Raw genomic sequence first — 20,865 nt, 5'->3', positions numbered from 1 at the left:
TGCTTATATAGGAATAGCACACTTATATGCATTAAACTATAGCTTTACCTTAGTAACACTTAAACAGCCAAAGTCAGCAGTTTTGTTGAAAAGTCCCTGAGGAAAAGATAAAGAAGCCAGTACAACCACCCTAGGCCCAGATAGACTGGGGTAGAGGGCAAAATGGAACAACACAATGATGAGAGTGTCATGTATCTTACATTACTATATATAACTGTATCCTAACATGCTATACGTGACTGTAATAAGATATGACCTGTAACCACCAGCATACCTTACCACCAGGGGTGCACTTGCAAGAGACAGGTATATAAGGACAGGTCTCAGGCAAGTGCAGCATTCCAGAGCTGTGAAATAAAGGTGCAGATCCAGAGTGACCTTGACTTCACTACATGTCTCGTGTGAATCTGTACTGAGGGGACAGGAATTTACAGTGGCGACGGGTTACGGGATTACAGAATCCACAGAATGGCGAACAATGGGATCAGATGAAAAGTACAATGCGGGAGACAATTGGGAGGACTTTATAGAAAGGCTCCAGCAAAGCTTTGTAACCAAAGACTGGTTAGGCGACGATAAGGCAGACAAGAGAAGAGCCCATCTCTTGACCAGCTGTGGCTCGAAAACATACGCTTTAATGAAGGATCTGTTGGCACCTGAGAAACCAGCAAGCAAGTCATTTGAAGAATTGAGCACATGGTAAGAGACCACCTGAAGCCAGCAAAAAGCCAACACATGGCCAGACACAGGTTCTACAACTACAGATGCTGTGTGGGCCAGAGCATACCCGACTTTGTGGCAGAACTTCGGAGGTTGGCTAGTTTATGTAAGTTCTCCGATGAACTGAGGAGAGAAATGCTGAGAGACTTTTTCATTGAAGGAATAGGCCACGCAGGCATATTCCGAAAGCTCATAGAGACCAAGAACCTGACCTTAGAGGCAGCAGCACTGGTTGCACAAACATTCTTGGGAGGGGAAGAAGAAACGAGGTTGATTTACAATGCAGGTACGACAACTAACGAAATATCGAAAGAAGAAGTTCACAGCACTAAACAAGCTGCTACCCCCACACACAGACAAAACCAGGTGAACAGGCTCTCGACAGCAGGCAGAAGCCATCAAGCTGCTATCCCCACACACAGACAAAACCGGGAGAACAGGCTCTCGACAGCAGGCAGAAGCCATCAAGGGCCACAGGAACGGCCGTTCACACCTCATCAACCCACAATGCGAGCAATCAACTACAAACTGAGACAAATTCAAGAGAGATCAGCCAGACGCAGCTCATTCTTTGGGAACTCTTTGAACAATGGAACAGGTCTGTGCTGGAGGTGTGGGGGTGGGCACTCGTCAAGGGGATGTCAATTTCAGCAGGCTATTTGCAGAAATTGTGAATATATATAGGGCATTTGGCCCGCATGTGCAAATAAACGGCAGCTCGGCTGGTATACGAATCAGATGGGTCGGAAAGCGGACCAGAAGATGGTGGGGATAGTACCCGGGACACCGATGTACAGCGGGTCAACACGATCAATGGCCTACAACAGGACGCCTCCTATAATGATGAGGGTCCTACTCAACGGGATATCTGTAAACATGGAGCTGGATACGGGAGCGAGTCAACCTCTCATGGGCGCTCAACAATTTGAACAACTGTGGCCGCATAAAAGAGACAGACCAAAACTCACAAGGGTCGACACCACACTGAGGACCTATACCAAAGAAATCGTACCAGTCCTCGGCAGCGCCATGCTCTCTTCCCTTGTAGATTGTCCCCGGAGACCCCCCAGCACTGCTGGGGAGAAGCTGGCTGGCAAAACTAAACTGGAAATGGGATGATGTCCATGCCATGTCATCAGAGGAACGGACCTCCTGCTCAACAGTTATAAAGCGATTTGAACATCTCTTTCAGCCAGGTGTGGGCACTTTCAAAGGGGCCAAAGTCAAAATCCAAATCACACAGGATGCTAGACCGATCCATCACAAGGCCACACTGTACCCTATGTGATGAGGGAAAAGATTGAACACAAACTAGACAGGCTTCTGCAGGAAGGCATTATATCACCTGTGGAATTTAGCGACTGGGCAAGTCCCATCGTCCCAGTCATGAAGCCTGATGGATCCGTACGAATCTGTGGGGACTACAAATCTACCATAAACAGAGTCTCCCTACAGGACCAGTACCCGCTGCCCAGGACGGAGGACTTATTTGCCACATTGGCTGGAGGTAAACTTTTCTCAAAATTAGACCTCACATCTGCGTATATGACGCAAGAATTGACCGAGGAATCCAAGCTACTCACCATCATCAACACACATCGAGGCCTTTTCATGTACAATCGATGCCCATTCGGCATCAGGTTGGCAGCTGCCATATTCCAGCGCAACATGGAGTGTCTGCTCAAGTCCATCCCGGGGACGGTTGCATTTCAAGACGACATACTTATCACGGGCAGGGACACCGACTCCCATCTCAGTAATTTGGAGGAAGTACTAAAGCGGTTGGATCGGGTAGGCCTACGAGTCAAGAAATCCAAGTGCCTGTTTCTCGCACCCGAGGTTGAATTTTTGGGCAGAAGGATTGCCGCTGATGGAATCCGCCCAACAGAGTCCAAAACAGAAGCAATTCGCCTGGCACCCAGGCCCCGGAATGTCTCAGAACTGCGCGCCTTTCTCGGGCTGCTGAATTACTTTGGGAACTTCATGCAGAACTTAATTAAGCACGCTGCTGGAGCCTCTCCACGTGCTACTCAGGAAGGGGTGCGATTGGTTTTGGGGGAACGCCCAGGAACGCGCTTTCAATAAGGCACGCAACCTTCTGTGTTCCAACAGTGTTTTGACTTTCTTTGACCCAGGTAAAAAGCTAGTTCTCACATGCGATGTGTCAGTGTATGAGGTCGGGTGCGTTTTGCAACATGTCAATAGTGCGGGCAAATTACAACCCATAGCTTATGCCTCCAGGTCACTTTCGCGGGCAGAGCGCGGGTATGGAATGGTAGAGAAGGAGGCGCTCGCGTGCGTGTACGGTGTCAAAAAGATGCACCAATACCTTTTCGGGGCCAAGTTCGCGTTAGAAACCGACCACAAGCTCCTCACGTCACTCCTATCCGAGAGCAAGGCAATAAACGCCAACGCCTCAGCGCGAATTCAACGGTGGGCACTCATGCTGGCGTCCTACGACAACAGCATAAGGCACAGACCAAGCACAGACAGCTGTGCCGACGCACTCAGCAAGCTACCCCTGGCGACCACGGAAGGGTCTGATGAACAGGACTGTGAGATAGTCATGACAATCAATGCCTTTGAGTCCACAGGTTCGCCCATGACGGCTCGCCAAATCAGAGCCTGGACGGCCAGCGACCCCATGTTATCCTTAGTAAAAAGATGTATCCTAACCGGTGACTGGGCAGAGGCTCGCGATGCCTGCCCCGAGGAATTAAAACCCTTTCACAGCCGCATGCATGAGCTATCACTACAAGCAGACTGCCTGATGTGGGGCAGCCGAGTAGTCATGCCTCTGCGAGGCAGAGAGGCATTTGTCCAGGAGCTCCACCGCGAGCACCCGGGGATCGTTCTCATGAAGGCCATAGCCAGATCCTACATCTGGTGGCCTGGTATTGACGCGGACTTGGAGCTCTGATTTACCAACTGGACCTTGGACAAAAACATGACTCATGCCAGCGAGGTGCGGAGAAACAGTCATGCTTGGGTCCCAAAGGCCAGATGTGTAACCGGACATTTAAATATAATAGGTTTTATATTATCTATACCACAGTATGATGTGACAAAGGGAGATCCAAATACCAAACAATGTAGGAGAAATAAGAAATCAAAATCACGTGTGGTACCATGACAATCCAGAAATGTAACTGAAGAGAACAACAGTACTAAGAGTCTCAGCATCGATGATTGTTATAAAAATGACCAAGTTGCTTTATGTCGAGATTTACTATGAATGATCAAAGATGACTGTGGATATAACCAAGTGGATGGGTGCACCTTGAGTATCACCCCCATTACAAAGGACTAATAAATTATCGCTGTTCCATGAGAAAATGGAGATTGATGTATGAGCACCACAGCAACTGAAATGAAGAAAGGAACACCTCTTGCACCATTATGGATATTAACTTCTGCTTTACTCCGCTTGACGAGACAGATATAAACGGGTTTATTATAACAAAATATAGAAAGGAGAATAGTAAAAGTGGAGGGCAGATAAACCCAAGGCAAAAAACAAAAAGGGCCACATTACAGCAAAATTCTAAAGGGGCAAAGTGTGTTAAAAAAAACAAGCCTGAAGGCTCTGTGCCTCAATGCGAGGAGTATTCGGAATAAAGTGGATGAATTAACTGCGCAGATAGCAGTTAACGGATAGGATGTGATTGGCATCACTGAGACATGGCTCCAGGGGGACCAAGGTTGGGAACTCAACATCCAGGGGTATTCAGTATTTAGGAAGGATAGACAGAAAGGAAAAGGAGGCGGGGTGGCGTTGCTGGTTAAAGAGGAAATCAATGCAATTGTAAGGAAGGACATTAGCCTGGATGATGTGGAATCGGTATAGGTGGAGCTGCGGAATTCCAAAGGGCAGAAAACGCTAGTGGGAGTTGTGTGTAGACCACCAAATAGTAGTAGTGAGGTTGGGGACAGCATCAAACAAGAAATAAGGGATGTGTGCAATAAAGGTACAGCAGTAATCATGGGCGACTTTAATCTACACACTGATTGGGCTAACCTGACTGGTAGCAATGCGGTGGAGGAGGATTTCCTGGAGTGTATTCGGGATGGTTTTCTGGACCAATATGTCAAGGAACCAACTAGGGAGCTGGCCATCCTAGACTGGATGATGTGTAATGAGAAGGGACTAATTAGCAATCTTGTTGTGCGAGGCCCCTTGGGGAATAGTGACCATAATATGGTAGAATATCTTATTAAGGTGGAGAGTGACAAAGTTAATTTGGAAACTAGGGTCCTGAACTTAAGGAAAGGTAACTTCGACGGTACAAGGCATAAATTGGTAGAATAAACTGGCAAACGATACTAAAAGGGTTGATGGTGGATAAGCAATGGCAAACATTTAAAGATCACATGGATGAACTTCAGCAAATGTACATCCCTGTCTGGAGTAAAAATAAAACTGGGAAGGTGGCTTAACCATGGCTAACAAAGGAAATTAAGGATAGTATTAAAGCCAAGGAAGAGGCATATAAATTGGCTAGAAAAAGCAGCAAATCTGAGGACTGGGAGAAATTTAGAATTCAACAGAGGAGGACGAAGGGTTTAATTAAGAGGGGGAAAATAGAGTATGAGAGGAAGCTTGCAGGGAATATAAAAACTGACTGCAAAAGCTTCTACAAATATGTGAAGAAAAAAAGATTAGTAAAGACAAACGTAGGTCACTTGCAGTCGGATTCAGGTGAAATTATAATGGGGAACAAAGAAATGGCAGACCAGTTGAACAAATACTTTGGTTTTGTCTTCACGAAGGAAGACACAGATAACCTTCCGAAGGTACTAGGGGACCGAGGGACGAGTAAGAAGGAGGAACTGAAGGATATCCTTATTAGGCGGGAAATTGTGTTAGGGAAATTGATGGGATTGAAGGCCGATAAATCCCCGGGGCCTGATAGTCTGCATCCCAGAGTGCTCAAGGAAGTGGCCCTAGAAATAGTGGATGCATTGGTGATCATTTTCCAACAGTCTATCGACTCTGGATCAGTTCCCATGGACTGGAGGGTAACTAATGTAACACACTTTTAAAAAAAGGGGGAGAGAGAAGACGGGTAATTACAGACCGGTTAGCTTGACGTCAGTAGTGGGGAAAATGTTGGAATCGATCATGAAGGATGAAATAGCAGCGCATTTGGAAAGCGGTGACAGGATTGGACCAAGTCAGCATGGATTTATGAAAGGGAAATCAAGCTTGACGAATCTTCTGGAATTTTTTGAGGATGTAACTAGCAGAGTGAATAAGGGAGAACCAGTGGATGTGGTGTATTTGGACTTTCAGAAGGCTTTTGACAAGGTCCCGCACAAGAGATTGTTGTGCAAAATCAAAGCACATGGTATTGGGGGTAATATACTGAAGTGGATAGGGAACTGGTTGGCAGACAGGAAGCAGAGAGTCAGGATAAACGGGTCCTTTTCAGAATGGCAGGCAGTGACTAGTGGAGTGCCGCAGGGCTCAGTGCTGGGACCCCCAGCTCTTTACAATATACATTAATGATTTGGATGAAGGAATAGAGTGTAATATCTCCAAGTTTGCAGATGACACTAAACTGGGTGACGGTGTGAGCTGTGAGGAGGACGCTAAAAGGCTGCAGGGTGACTTGGACAGGTTAGGGGAGTGGGCAAATGCATGGCAGATGCAGTATAATGTGAGGTTATCCATTTTGGGGGCAAAAACACGAAGGCAGAATACTATCTGAATGGCGGCAGATTAGGAAAAGGGGAGGTGCAACGAGATCTGGGTGTCATGGTTCATCAGTCACTGAAAGTGGGCACGCAGGTACAGCAGGTGGTAAAGAAGGCAAATGGTATGTTGGCCTTCATAGATAGGGGATTTGAATATAGAAGGAGGGAGGTCTTACTGCAGTTGTACAGGGCCTTAGTGAGGCCTCACCTGGAATATTGTGTTCAGTTTTGGTCTCCGAGTCTGAGGAAGGACGTTCTTGCTATTGAGGGAGTGCAGCGAAGGTTCACCAGACTGATTCCAGGGATGGCTGGGCTGTCATATGAGGAGAGACTGGATCAACTGGGCCTTTATTCACTGGAGTTTAGAAGGATGAGAGGGGATCTCATAGAAACATATAAGATTCTGACGGGACTGGACAGGTTAGATGCGGGAAGAATGTTCCCGATGTTGGGGAAGTCCAGAACCAGGGAACATAGTCTTAAGATAATGGGTAGGCCATTTAAGACTGAGATGAGGAGAAACTTCTTCACTCAGAGAGTTGTTAATCTGTGGAATTCCCTGCCACAGAGAGTTGTTGATGCCAGTTCACTGGATATATTCAAGAGGGAGTTAGATATGGCTCTTATAGTTAAGGGGATCAAGGGGTATGGCGAGAAAGCAGGAAAGGGGTACTGAAGGAATGATCAGCCATGATCTTATTGAATGGTGGTGCAGGCTCGAAGGGACGAATGGCCTACTCCTGCCCCTATTTTTCTATATTTCTATGTTTCTAACTCCTGAGGTTAAGGAGGAAAGATCGATGGGACAATGATAGACATTACCTGAGGAGGTTATGCGAAGGCCATCGGGCCGCAAAATGAAAACCGATACTCGAACTGAATGAGGAACAAACTCGACTGAATTGGACACTATTTGACAACATCGAGGATACCTCAGGCGGGGCAGAAATTCGGCAGAATAGAGAAGACCCCAAGTGGAGGAAAGATAGAAGAAACAGAGGATACCCCAGGCGGGGCATAATTCAAACACCGAGAAAATGTTGGCTAAAAAGGACTTATGCACGAACTATGCTGGACTAAACGTACTGGTTGTCGTGCAAGGGAACGCATCTTGCTAGTGTTATCCTGAAAAAAGTTGTAACCGATGTAAGAGGCAGGCCCTAGCCCGTACTATAGCTAAAACATTGAATAAAGGGAAATCAAACAGTCTGACAGAAAGGACTTATTTAGTATAACCTTGATGGGAAAGCCAACAGGTAGATCTTGCAGCTCGAGAAGTAGCGCTACCCAAGCGAAAGGACAACCCTGGAAGCTCACCCGTGAGGTATTAATTGGGAAATGGCCTATCTTGGGCATATAGCCAAGGGCCATTAGAGGAGAAGTGTAAGAGATAAATTGTAAGGTTGCAGATAGGGGGTCAGAATTATGCTGAAGGTAGTGAACTTATAAATTGCCTATGTATGTAACACTTGCTTATATAGGTATAGCACACTTATACGCATTAAACTATAGCTTAACCTTGGTAACACTTAAACAGCCAAAGTCTGCAGTTTTGTTTAAAATTCCCTGAGGAAGTGATAAAGAAGTCAGTACAAACCACCCTAGGTGTCGGATAGACTGGGGTAGAGGGCAAAATGGAACAAAACAATGATGAGAGATGGACAGTTGCATGTACCACTCAGAGTCCGCCTGATAAGAGTCGACAAATCAATGTAACTTCGCTGATAGCAATTGACTTATCGATGATTTTGTAGGAGGATAGCTTCTCTCCAAAACCTGTATAAATTATGCTTGAAAACTCTTGTATTTCGGAGGTTCCATGACTGAATCTTCCCGTGCATTGCTCGTAAAACAAACGGTAAACCTGAGGTTTTGTTTGTTTACTTCCATGGTCATTTTTCAGTGGGAAGCTGGGCGAGCTGTCGATTAACTATATCAGTTCGTCCACCTTGAGGGAGAGAAGCCACCCAACAGCAAGTACCCCCAGGTTCCGCTGTACTGCAGCACTTTGCAATCTTTCTCCATTTAAATAATAACTTGCTCGTTTATTTTTTCTGCCAAAGTGCATGATCTCACACTTCCCAACATTATACTCCATCTGCCAAATTTTTGCCCACTCACTTAACCTGTCTATGTCCTTTTGCAGATTTTTTGTGTCCTCCTCACACATTGCTTTTCCTCCCATCTTTGTATCATCAGCAAACTTTGCTACATTACACTCAGTATAGCTAACTGCTCCATTATATTGTTGCTCAGATCACAGGATGGATGGGGAACGGCATTCATCCCATTCTGTTTCTTAAATGATTTCAGGGTTTTTCTGCAGCTATCCTACCTGAAAGTTCATTCTGTGTATTGATCAATTGTGAGAAGAACTTGTCCCTCTCGTCTTACTTTCACATTCACTAATGTTCTTTGTCACCTCCTAAGCATTTCCCCGAACGCGAAACCTGTAGAAGACTGCCGTTTTGGCCCTATCATTTCTCGCAGAAACATCTTAAAGCTCTTCCCATACAATTACTTTGAATGGTGATGGACCATTAAACAACCATGAACATCCCCATCCTCAATGATGGCGGAGCTCAGCACCCGAGTGCAAAAGACAAGGCTGAAGCGTTTGCAATTATCTTCAGCCAGAAGTGCCGAGTGGATGATTCATATCGGTCTCCTCCTGAGATCCCCACCATCAAAGAAGCCAGTCTTCAGCCAATTCGATTCACTCCATGTGATATCAAGAAACTGGATACAGCAAAGGCTAAGGGCCCCGATAACATCCCGGCTGTCGTGCTGAAGACTTGTACCTCTAGCCAAGCTGTTCCAGTACAGCTACCACACTGGCATCTATCCGACAATGTGGAAAACTGCCCAGGTATGTCCTGTCCATAAAAAGCAGGACAAATCCAATCCAGCCAATTACCGCCCTATCAGTCTACCCTCAATCATCAACAAAGTGATGGAAGGTGTTGTCGACGGTGCTATCAAGCGGCACTTACTCAGTAATAACCTGCTCACCAATGCGGTTTGTGTTCCACCAGGACTACTCAGCTCCAGACCTTATTACAGCCTTAATGTAAACATGGACAAAAGAACTGAATTCCAGAGGTGAGGTGAGAGTGACCGCCCTTGACATCAAGGTAGCATTTGACCGAGTGTGGCATCAAGGAGCCCTGGTAAAACAGAAGTCAATAGGAATCAGTTGGAAAACTCTCCACTGGCACAAAGGAAGATGGTTGTGGTGGTTGGAGGTCAATCATCACAGCCCCAGGACATCGCTGCAGGAGTTCCTCAAGGCAGTGTCCTAGGCCCAACCATCTTCAACTGCTTCATCAATGACCTTCCCTCCATCATAAGGTCAGAAGTGGGGATATTCACTGATGATTGCACAGTGTTCAGTTCCATTCGCAGCTTCTCAGATAATGAAATAGTCCATGTCCACATCATCATCATCATCATAGGCAATCCCTCGAAATTGAAGAAGACTTGCATCCACTCCAAAAGTGAGTTCTCAGGTGACTGAACAGTCCAATACGGGAATTACAGTCTCTGTCACAGGTGGGACAGACAGTGGTTGAAGGAAAGGGTGGGTGGGGAGTCTGGTTTGCCGCACGCTCCTTCCGCTGCCTGCGCTTGTTTTCTACATGCTCTCGGTGACGAGACTCGAGGTGCTCAGCGCCCTCCCGGATGCTCTTGCTCCACTTAGGGCAGTCTTTGGCCAGGGACTCCCAGGTGACAGTGGGGATGTTGCATTTTATCAAGGAAGCATTAGCAAGACCTGGGCTGTTATGTTCAGAATAACTCCACAAGACTGTATACTGTAAGCTCAAACTGTTGTGACCTTGGTCTCTTTAATGTAACTCCAGAGTGAGGAAGCAGTATGGTAAACTGCCTTTTATACCTGCTTGCCCGGGGTGTGCAGGTGACCCTTGGGTCTCCAACAGGTGTGCTCCCTGTTGGCAAGGCTTACACATTAGTAAAGTTTACATACATAACATGGACGACATTCAGGCTTGGGCTGCTACGTGGCAATTAACATTCGCTCCACACAAGTGCCAGGCAACGACTATCTCCAACAAGCAAGAGTCTAACCACCGCCCCTTAACTTTCAACGGCATTACCTTTGTCGAATCATAGAATCATAGAAATTTACAGCACAGAAGGAGGCCATTTTGGCCCATCATGTCCGCGCCGGCCCACAAAGAGTTATCCATTCCAATCCCACTTTCCAGCTCTCGGTCCGTAGCCCGGTAGGTTAAGTCACTTCAAGTGCACATCCAAGTACTTTTTAAATGTGGTGAGGGTTTCTGCCTCCACCACCCTTTCAGGCAGTAAGTTCCAGACCCCCACCATCCTCTGGGTGAAGAAATCTCCCCTCAAATCCCCTTTAAACCTCCTACCAATTACTTTAAAACTATGCCCCATGGTTGTTGACCCCTCTGCTAAGAGAAATAGGTCCTTCCTATCCACTCTATCCAGGCCCAACCGCACCGAATGCCGGGTCGGGTCGCATTGTCCAAAGGAGCAGCGTGCGGCCTGACCCAGCATTCAGCATGGCTGCCCTGACCTGCAAGGACCATCAGCAGGTTGGGGCTTCAAAGGAGCATACAACTTCATGGTATGTCCTGTGCTGGAGAGCGACGGCTGTGAAGCGAGCGACTGGATTGGATGTCACCATAACCCAGGTCGCTGATTGGATTTGGGCAGGTACAGCAGGAGCGGCGGGATTGGGGCGAATGAGCAGCGAGGGATTGCAGAGCGACGTGATCAAGACCCAGGAGAGGCGTAGGTTCAGGGCCCAGAAGAGGCGAGGGCCTAGGGGCAGCACTGGCCAGCCCACACCGCGATGTGTGCACGCATTAGGCCCGTGCAGCAGAGTGGTCTCCAGTTGTCTTGGTTAATCCTTGCCACTGGACCAAGACCTCGCTCTGTCAAGTCCGTGTGGTGGCGGGTGTGCAACGGTCACCCCACGTTAAAAAAATCCACGCACAGGCATCTTCCACCCTTCAACATGTAATTCGGCACCTGCAGTATAATGTGGATGATTTTCCAACAGTCTATCGATTCTGGATCAGTTCCTATGGACTGGAGGGTAACACCACTTTTTAAAAAAGGAGGGAGAAAGAAAACGGGGAAATATAGACCAGTTAGCCTGACATCAGTAGTGGGGAAAATGTCAGAATCAACTAGTAAAGATGAAATAGCAGCGCATTTGGAAAGCAGTGACAGGATCGATCCAAGTCAGCATGGATTTATGAAAGGGAAATCATGCTTGACAATCTTCTACAATTTTTGGAGGATGTAACTAGTAGAGTGGACAAGGGAGAACCAGTGGATGTGGTGCATTTGGACTTTCAAAAGGCTTTTGACAAGGTCCCACACAAGAGATTTATGTGCAAAATTAAAGCACATGGTATTGGGGGTAATGTACTGACGTGGATAGAGAACTGGTTGGCAGACACAAGAAGCAGAGAGTCGGGATAAACGGGTCCTTTTCAGAATGGCAGGCAGTGACTAGTGGAGTGCCGCAGGGCTCAGTGCTGGGACCCCAGCTATTTACAATATACATCAATGATTTAGATGAAGGAATTGAGTGTAATATTTCCAAGTTTGCAGATGACACTAAGCTGGGTGGCGGTGTGAGCTGTGAGGAGGATGCTAAGAGGCTGCAGGGTGACTTGGACAGGTTAGGTGAGTGGGAAAATGCATGGCAGATGCAGTATAATGTGGATAAATGTGAGGTTTTCCACTTTGGTGGCAAAAACACAGAGGCAGAATATTATCTGAATGGCGGCAGATTAGGAAAAGGGGAGGTGCAATGAGACCTGGGTGTTATGGTACATCAGTCATTGAAAGTTGGCATGCAGGTACAGCAGGCGGTGAAGAAGGCAAATGGCATGTTGTCCTTCATAACTAGGGAATTTGAGTATAGGAGCAGGAAGGTCTTACTGCAGTTGTACAGGGCCTTAGTGAGGCCTCACCTGGAATATTGTGTTCAGTTTTGGTCCCCTAATCTGAGGAAGGATGTTCTTGCTATTGAGGGAGTGCAGCAAAGGTTCACCAGACTGATTTCCGGGATGGCAGGACTGACATATGAGGAGAGACTGGATCGACTGGGCCTGTATTCACTGGAGTTTAGAAGGATGAGAGGGGATCTCATAGAAACATATAAGATTCTGACGGGACTGGAAGGTTAGATGCAGAAAGAATGTTCCCCCATGTTGGGGAAGTCCAGAACCAGAGGTCACAGTCTAAGCCATTTAGGACCGAGATGAGGAGAAATTTCTTCACTCAGAGAGTTGTTAACCGGTGGAATTCTCTACCGCAGAAAGTTGTTGAGGCCAGTTTGTTAGATATATTCAAGAGGGAGTTAGATGTGGCCCTTGCGGCTAAAGGGAACAAGGGGTATGGAGAGAAAGCAAGAATGGGGTACTGAGGTGAATGATTAGCCATGATCTTATTGAATGGTGGTGCATGCTCGAAGGGCAGAATAGCCTACTCCTGCACCTATTTTCTATGTTTCTATTATGTCCTTCATTGAAACACCTGTGAACTCATCCTTTTTTGGCATGGAAGCAAGTCATCCTCGATATAAGGGACCGCCTATGATGATGATGATCTAGGCCTCTGACCATTTTATACAACTCAATAAGATCTCCCCTCAGCCTCCTCTGTTCCAAAGAAAACAGCCTATCCAATCTTTCCTCATAGCTAAAATTCTCCAGTCCAGGCAACTTCTTTGTAAATCTCCTCTGTATCCTCTCTAGTGTAATCACATCTTTCCTGTAATGTGGTGACCAGAACTGCATGCAGTACTCTAGGTGTGGTGTAACTAGTGTTTTGCACAGTTCATGCATAACCTCCCTGATCTATGCTATGCCTCGGCCAATAAAGGCAAGTATTCCATGTGCCTTCTTAACCACCTTATCTACCAAGCCTGCTACTTTCAGGAGTCTGTGGACTTGCAATCCAAGGTCCTTTTGTTCCTCTACACTTCTAAGTGTCCTGCCATTTAATGTGTATTCCCTTTCCTTGTTAGACCTCCGCAAATGCATTACCTCACACTTCTCCGGATTGACTTTCATTTGACTGTTCTGCCCACCTGACCAGTTCAGTGATATCCCCCACCATCACCATTAACCAGAAACTTATCTGGACCAGTCACAAAAATACTGTGGCTACAAGAGCAGGTCAGAGGCTGGGTATTCTGCAGCAAATGTCTCACATAGAAACATAGAAAATAGGTGCAGGAGTAGGCCATTCAGCCCTTCTAGCCTGCACCGCCATTCAATGGCTGAACATGCAACTTCAGTACCCCCTTCCTGCTTTCTCGCCATACCCCTTGATCCCCCGAGTAGTAAGGACTTCATCTAACTCCCTTTTGAATATATGTAGTGAATTGGCCTCAACCACTTTCTGTGGTAGAGAATTCCACAGGTTCACCACTCTCTGGGTGAAGAAGTTTCTCCTCATCTCGGTCCTAAATGGCTTACCCCTTATCCTTAGACTGTGACCCCTGGTTCTGGACTTCCCCAACATTGGGAACATTCTTCCTGCATCTAACCTGTCTAAACCCGTCAGAATTTTAAACGTTTCTATGAGGTCCCCTCTCATTCTTCTGAACTCCAGTGAATACAAGCCCAGTTGATCCAGTCTTTCTTGATAGGTCAGACCCACCATCCCGGGAATCAGTCTGGTGAATCTTCACTGCACTTCCTCAATAGCAAGAATGTCCTTCCTCAGGTTAGGAGACCAAAACTGTACACAATACTCCAGGTGTGGCCTCACCAAGGCCCTGTACAACTGTAGCAACACCTCACTGCCCCTGTACTCAAATCCCCTCGCTATGAAGGCCAACATGCCATTTGCTTTCTTAACCGCCTGCTGTACCTGCATGCCAACCTTCAATGACTGATGTACCATGACACCCAGGTCTCGTTGCACCTCCCCTTTTCCTAATCTGTCACCATTCAGATAATAGTCTGTCTCTCTGTTTTTACCACCAAAGTGGATAACCTCACATTTATCCACATTATACTTCATCTGCCATGCATTTGCCCACTCACCTAACCTATCCAAGTCACTCTGCAGCCTCATAGCATCCTCCTCGCAGCTCACACTGCCACCAACTTAGTGTCATCCGCAAATTTGGAGATACTACATTTAATCCCCTCGTCTAAATCATTAATGTACAGTGTAAACAGCTGGGGCCCCAGCACAGAACCTTGCGGTACCCCACTAGTCACTGCCTGCCATTCTGAAAAGTACCCATTTACTCCTACTCTTTGCTTCCTGTCTGACAACCAGTTCTCAATCCACGTCAGCACACTACCCCCAATCCCATGTGATTTAACTTTGCACATTAATCTCTTGTGTGGGACCTTGTCGAAAGCCTTCTGAAAGTCCAAATATACCACATCAACTGGTTCTCCCTTGTCCACTTTACTGGAAACATCCTCAAAAAATTCCGGAAGGTTTGTCAAGCATGATTTCCCTTTCACAAATCCATGCTGACTTGGACCTATCATGTCACCATTTTCCAAATGCACTGCTATGACATCCTTAATAATTGATTCCATCATTTTACCCACTACTGAGGTCAGGCTGACCGGTCTATAATTCCCTGTTTTCTCTCTCCCTCCTTTTTTAAAAAGTGGGGTTACATTGGCTACCCTCCACTCCATAGGAACTGATCCAGAGTCAATGGAATGTTGGAAAATGACTGTCAATGCATCCACTATTTCCAAGGCCACCTCCTTAAGTACTCTGGGATGCAGTCCATCAGGCCCTGGGGATTTATCGGCCTTCAATCCCATCAATTTCCCCAACACAATTTCACCTCCTGATTCCCCAAATACTTTCAATCACCTACAAGGCACAAGTCAGGAGTGTGATGGAATACTCTCCACTTGCCTGGATGAGTGCAACTCCAACAACACTCAAGAAGCTCGACACCATCCAGGACAAAGCAACCCACTTGATCGGCACCCCATCCACCACCTTCAACATTCACTCCCTCCACCACCGGCGCACTGTGGCTGCAGTGTGTACCATCTACGAAATGCACTGCAGCAACTTGCCAAGGTTTCTTTGGCAACATCTCCCAAACCCACAACCTCTACCGCCTAGGGGGACAAAGGAAGCAGGTGTGTGAGAATACCACCACCTCCATATTCCCCTCCAAGCCAAACATCATTCTGACTTGGAAATATATCGGCCGTTCCTTCATCGTCGCTGGGTCAAAATCCTGGAACTCCCTCCCTAACAGCACTGTGGGAGCACTTTCACCACACGGACTGCAGCGGTTCAAGAAAATGGCTCACCACCACCTTCTCAAGGGGCAATTAGGGATGGGCAATAAATGCCGGCCTTGCCAGCGACACCCACATCCCAGGAACGAATACATTTTTAAAAAGTGCAATAGCTGTTGATATTTAGGTTTAAAAAAAGTTACTTTATACATAGCAAGATCCCACAAACATTGGTGAAATTAATGATCTGTTTTCAGTGAGTTCTGGTTGAGGAATAAATGTTAGGACAGTGAATTATCTGGTCATTATTACATTGTTGTTTGTGGGAGCTTGCTGTGTGCAAATTGGCTGCCGCGTTTCCCACATTACAACAGTGACCACACTTCAAAAAGTACTTCATTGGCTGTAAAGATCTTTGGGATGTCTGGTGGTCGTGAAAGGCGCTGTATAATTGCGAGTCTTTCTTAAATAAAAGCAGAAAATGCTGGAAATATGCAGCAGGTCAGCCAGCATCTGAGGTGATTGGCAGAAGAACCAAAGACGACATGAGGGAAAACATTTTTACGCAGCAAGTGGTTAGGATTTGGAATGCACGGCCTGAGAGGGTGGTGGAGGCAGACTTAATTGTGGCTTCCAAAGGGAGTTGGATAAGTACCTGAAGAAAAACAAATTTGCAGGGCTATGGGGAAAGGGCTGGGGAGTGGGACTGGCTGAAATGCTCTTGCAGAGAGTCGGCACGGGCTCGACGGGCCGAATGGCCTCCTTCTGTGCTGTAAATGTTTTATGACTCTATCTTTCCTACATTACAACAGTGACTGCACTTCGAAAAGCATTTAAATGGCTGTAAAGCGCTTTGGGACATCCGGTGGTCGTGGAAGGCGCTGTATAAATGCAAGTCTTTCGTTCTTTATCTGTGGAGAGAGAGAAAAGCAGAGTTAGTGTTTCAGGTGAATAACCTTTCCACTGCCACCTACCATCATCATTGTCATCCTTCAGCAAGATGGCGGAGGCGGACGGCGGCTGACAGCCCATCAACATTGTCGTCCTTTGCAAAGATGGCGACTGGCCACTAATCATCATTGTCATCCTTTAACAAGATGGCGGCGACGGTCGACGGCTGACAGTCCATCAACATTGCCGTCCTTTGCCAAGATAGTGACTGGCCACTAAACACCATTGTCATCCTTTAGCAAGATGGCGAGGGGGGGGGGGCGGGGCCGACGGCGGTGGTGGAGCCGCGCCTTTCGGGAGGGCCACGTGACCCAATTGCAGTGTGGCTAAGGCGGAGCTCAGGCGGCGGGCGGGGATTGCGGCTGCGCGAAAAGCGGCTTGGCGTTCACCTTCAAGAGAGGGGATGGGGACACGTGACCGAGTCTCCATGACGTCACGCGTAAGCGCGAAGTAGTGCGGCTGCGCGAACAGCGAGCGGGTGGAGAGCCAGAGCGAGAGCGGCGGAGGTGAGTGCGATGGACGCTCGAGAAAGGGAACGTGTGGGCCCGTGCCCAGCCCGGGGGGCGGTGGGTTTGAAATGTTCGGCTTCAACCGCGGAAACACGGCGGGCGTCTAGTCATTGTCGGTGCGCGATTTTAACCCGGCGGGCCCGATCGTTTCCCTCAGGACCAGGCCTGGCAGTGCTCAGGCCGGGGCCGGGCCCGGGCGCTGCCCCACCCCCCCCCCCCCGCCTGATTGCGAGCGGCTGGGGCTCCGGGCGGCGGCATTGAGCGAGTGTTCGCGAGGGCGACGGCGGACGCGGGGAAAGCGAAAGTGAAAGTGGAGGTGGAGCGGCGGCCCGAGGGTTGGGTCGGGTCGGGTGTCGCAGTATGGAACTCTCGCCTCTTGTAAAGCACCCGCACCAAGGGCCGTGGTCTGGCTCCTGCCACAGAGCATTCCCCTCAGGGGCAAGGGTGGGTGGGTGGGTGGCTCACTCTCGCCTGTCGCCTCTGAGTCAGGAGGTTGTGGGTTCAAGTCCCACTCCTGAGACTTGAGCACAACACAGCGGCATGGTCACATTGCTGTTAGTGGGAGCTGGTTGTGCGCACATTGGCTGCTGGGTTTCCTACATTCACATCGGCAGTCCCCCGGAATCGAGGAAGACTTGCTCCCACTCTAAAAGTGAGTTCTCAGGTGACTGAACAGTCCAATACGGGAATTACAGTCTCTGTCACAGGTGGGACAGACAGTGGTTGGAGGAAAGGGAGGGTGGGGAGTCTGGTTTGTCGCACGCTCCTTCCGCTGCCTGCGCTTGCTTTCTGCATGCTCTCGGCGACGGGACTCGAGGTGCTCGGCGCCTTCCCCGGATGCTCTTCCTCCACTTGGGGCGGTCTCTGGCCAGGGACGCCCAGGTGTCGGTGGGGATGTCGTACTTTTATCAGGGAGGCTTTGAGGGTGTCCCTGTAACGTTTCCTCTGCCCACCTGGGGCTCGCCTGCCGTGAAGGAGTTTCGAGTAGAGCGCTTGCTTTGGGAGTCTCGTGTCGGGCGTGCGGACAATGTGGTCTGCCCAACGGGGCTGGGTCTTGTACATCGCTCAAAGGCGGAGTCTTTATGAAGGAGATCTTCAAAGTGCTCCTTCCAGCAGGCCCTGACTGCCTTGGTGTCCTTGTTGAGTGTCTACCCATTCTTGGGCAGCAGTGGGGTGGGGCCTTGGGTGCTTGGTGGACTTGACTGCGGTGTAAAATCCTCGGACGTCATGGCTGTCGGTCAGCTGCTAGATTTTCTGTGCTTTCTCCGCCCACCCTCTTTATGTTGCGGGCTTTTTGTTGGACCTCGGCCTTCAGCCATTTGTAGAACTGCTTTGCTGCTCCTGAGTTGGGTTGTTGCTTTAGGTTCAGAAATGCTCTGCGCTTGTGGTTTATTAGCTCATGGATCTCCTGGCCATTCAAACCAGTCCTGGTTGAGTGACTGAGCGTCTCTTCGCAGGCACTGGTTATGGTGGCCTGGAGGGCAGACCAAGCACTGTGGACACTCTGCATCCTGGGGTATTCTAGCATCGCCAGGTTGGCATTGAGGGGCTGGCTGTACAGGGCTCTCTTAACTGGGTCTTTGAGTGCCCTGGTGTTGATTTTTCTGTGTACATGGCCACCTTTGATCTCACAAAGACCTTTGACACTGTTAACTGCGAGGGACTATGGAGCGGCGTCCTCCGTTTTGGTTGCCCCTAAAAGTTTGTTGCCATCCTCTGCCTGCTCCACGATGACATGCAAGCCGTGATCCTGACCAATGGATCCACCACAGACCCAATCCACGTCCGTTCCGGTGTCAAGCAGGGCTTCGTCATTGCGCCAACCCTCTTCTCGATCTTCCTTGCTGCAATGCTCCATCTCACGCTCAACAAGCTCCCCGCTGGAATGGAGCTAAATTATAGAACCAGTGGGAACCTGTTCAACCGTTGTCATCTCCAGGCTAGATCCAAGACTGCCCCATCCTCTGTCATCGAACTACAGTATGCGGATGACGCTTGTATCTGCGCACATTCAGAGGCTTCCTACATTTCGAGAATGGCTACACTCCAAAAGTACTTCATTGGCTGTAAAACGCTTTCAGAAGTCCGGTGGTCGTGAAAGGTGCTATAGAAATGTAAGTCACCTTCCCCGAATGGGAATGGCACTAACCAGCAAAACTGCATTGGAAATCCCTGGCCCAAGACCGCCCAAAATGGAGGAAGAGCATCCGGGAGGGCGCTGAGCACCTCGAGTCTCGTTGCTGAGAGCATGCTGAAATCAAGCACGTGCAGCAGAAGGAGCAAACCAGACTCCCCACCCGCCCTTTCCCTCAACCACTGTCTGTCCCACCTGTGACAGAGACTGTAATTCCCATATTGGACTGTACAGTCACCTGAGAACTCACTCTTTTTTTAAAAAAGAGTTGAAGCAAGTCTTCCTCGATTCTGAGGGACTGCCTATGATGATTTGAGAGGGAGCCAAAGCTTCACTCCTGCTCCTTTCAGTGAAGAACTTGCATGGTCTGAAAATAGGTTACGTAAAATTAACAGAATTCTGTTTATGTCCCACAAAAAAAAATTTCCACAGTACCTTTCACAAACTCCGGATGCCCCAAAGTGTTGACAGCCAATGAAGTACTTTTGGAGTGTAGTCTGTTATGATGTAGGAAACACGGCCGCTAATTTACGCACAGCAAGCTCCCGCAAACAGCAATGTGATAATGACCAGATAATCTGTTTGTGATGTTGATTGAGGGATGAATATTGGCCAGGACACCAGGGATAACTCTCCTCTTCTTCGAAATAGGTTTATGGCCACTTGAGAGAGCAGACAGGGCCTCAGTTTAGAGTCTCATCCGAAAGATGGCACCTCCGACAGTGCAACACTCCCTCAGCACTGCCTCTCCAACAGTGCAACGCTCCCTCGGTACTGTCCTGGAGTATCAGTCCAGATTTTTGTGTTCAAGCTGCCGGCCCAAATTTCAAGATCTATATTGTGTAATTGAAGCTTTCCCAGTGAGTCCAGTAAGTGTACCATGCCATGCAGAACAGAGTAAGAGACCAGATTCTGTGGTCATTATCACATTGCTGTTTGCGGGAGCTTGCTGTGCGCAAATTACATGCCATGTTTCCCACATTACAACAGTGACTGCACTCCAAAAGTACTTCAGTGGCTGCAAAGTGCTTTCGGATGTCCGGGGGTCATGAAAGGGGCTGTGGAAATTTTTTTTGTGGGAGATAAACAGAATTCTGTTAATTTTACATAACTTATTTTCGGTCCATGCAAGTTCTTCACTGAAGGGGAAGGATTGAAGTTTTGGCTCCCTTTCACTGAGCTAGCTGACCTCAGCTGCTGATGGTAAAGTTTTAAAATTGGCCTTGGTGCCACTTACCAAAAGGAGGAAGAATCAATCAGATTCCCACTTGAGATCATTATCCATTAACAAGCATGTTTGCAGGCTCGATTGGGCTCCACTGTCCTTTAACCAGCTGACATTCACTGCCTAAGCAATGTAAAGAAAGGCCATTTAGGTAACGGAATCTCTGTTGCCTGTGGAGCCATTCTGCGGTACGATACAACACCTTCAGTTTTTTTTTAAAGGTGCAATTTCTCAGGAGAGGTTAAGTAGAATTGAGCCAACTTTCTTCCTGGTTTATTAATATACTTAACGGTGGTCCACAAGTTTTCTGGGCTTTTTTTAAACTTTCAAGTTAAGAACTTAAGAGATGGGAATAGGTCATTCGGCCCCTCGAAGCTGCTCTGC

The 20,865-nt window shown here is 48.0% G+C and overlaps 1 protein-coding gene across 3 annotated transcripts in view; it reads left to right on the top strand.

The window, feature by feature from the left end:
- Window positions 1-17,023: 17,023 nt before the first annotated feature.
- Window positions 17,024-20,865, top strand: part of optn (optineurin) — a 38,620-nt gene continuing 34,778 nt past the window's right edge. For 2 of the 3 annotated variants that reach the window (XM_070897100.1, XM_070897098.1), the window contains exon 1: window positions 17,024-17,119. The gene's annotated coding sequence lies outside the window, so the exon portion shown is untranslated. Of the gene's footprint in view, window positions 17,120-17,637; window positions 17,775-20,865 lie in introns of those variants that run through there. The other variant, XM_070897099.1, reaches the window with a different exon arrangement.

This window comes from Pristiophorus japonicus, chromosome 13 (genome assembly GCF_044704955.1).
Source record: "Pristiophorus japonicus isolate sPriJap1 chromosome 13, sPriJap1.hap1, whole genome shotgun sequence".
Lineage (NCBI taxonomy): Eukaryota > Metazoa > Chordata > Chondrichthyes > Pristiophoridae > Pristiophorus > Pristiophorus japonicus.
This window is presented reverse-complemented; position numbering and strand designations above follow the sequence as displayed.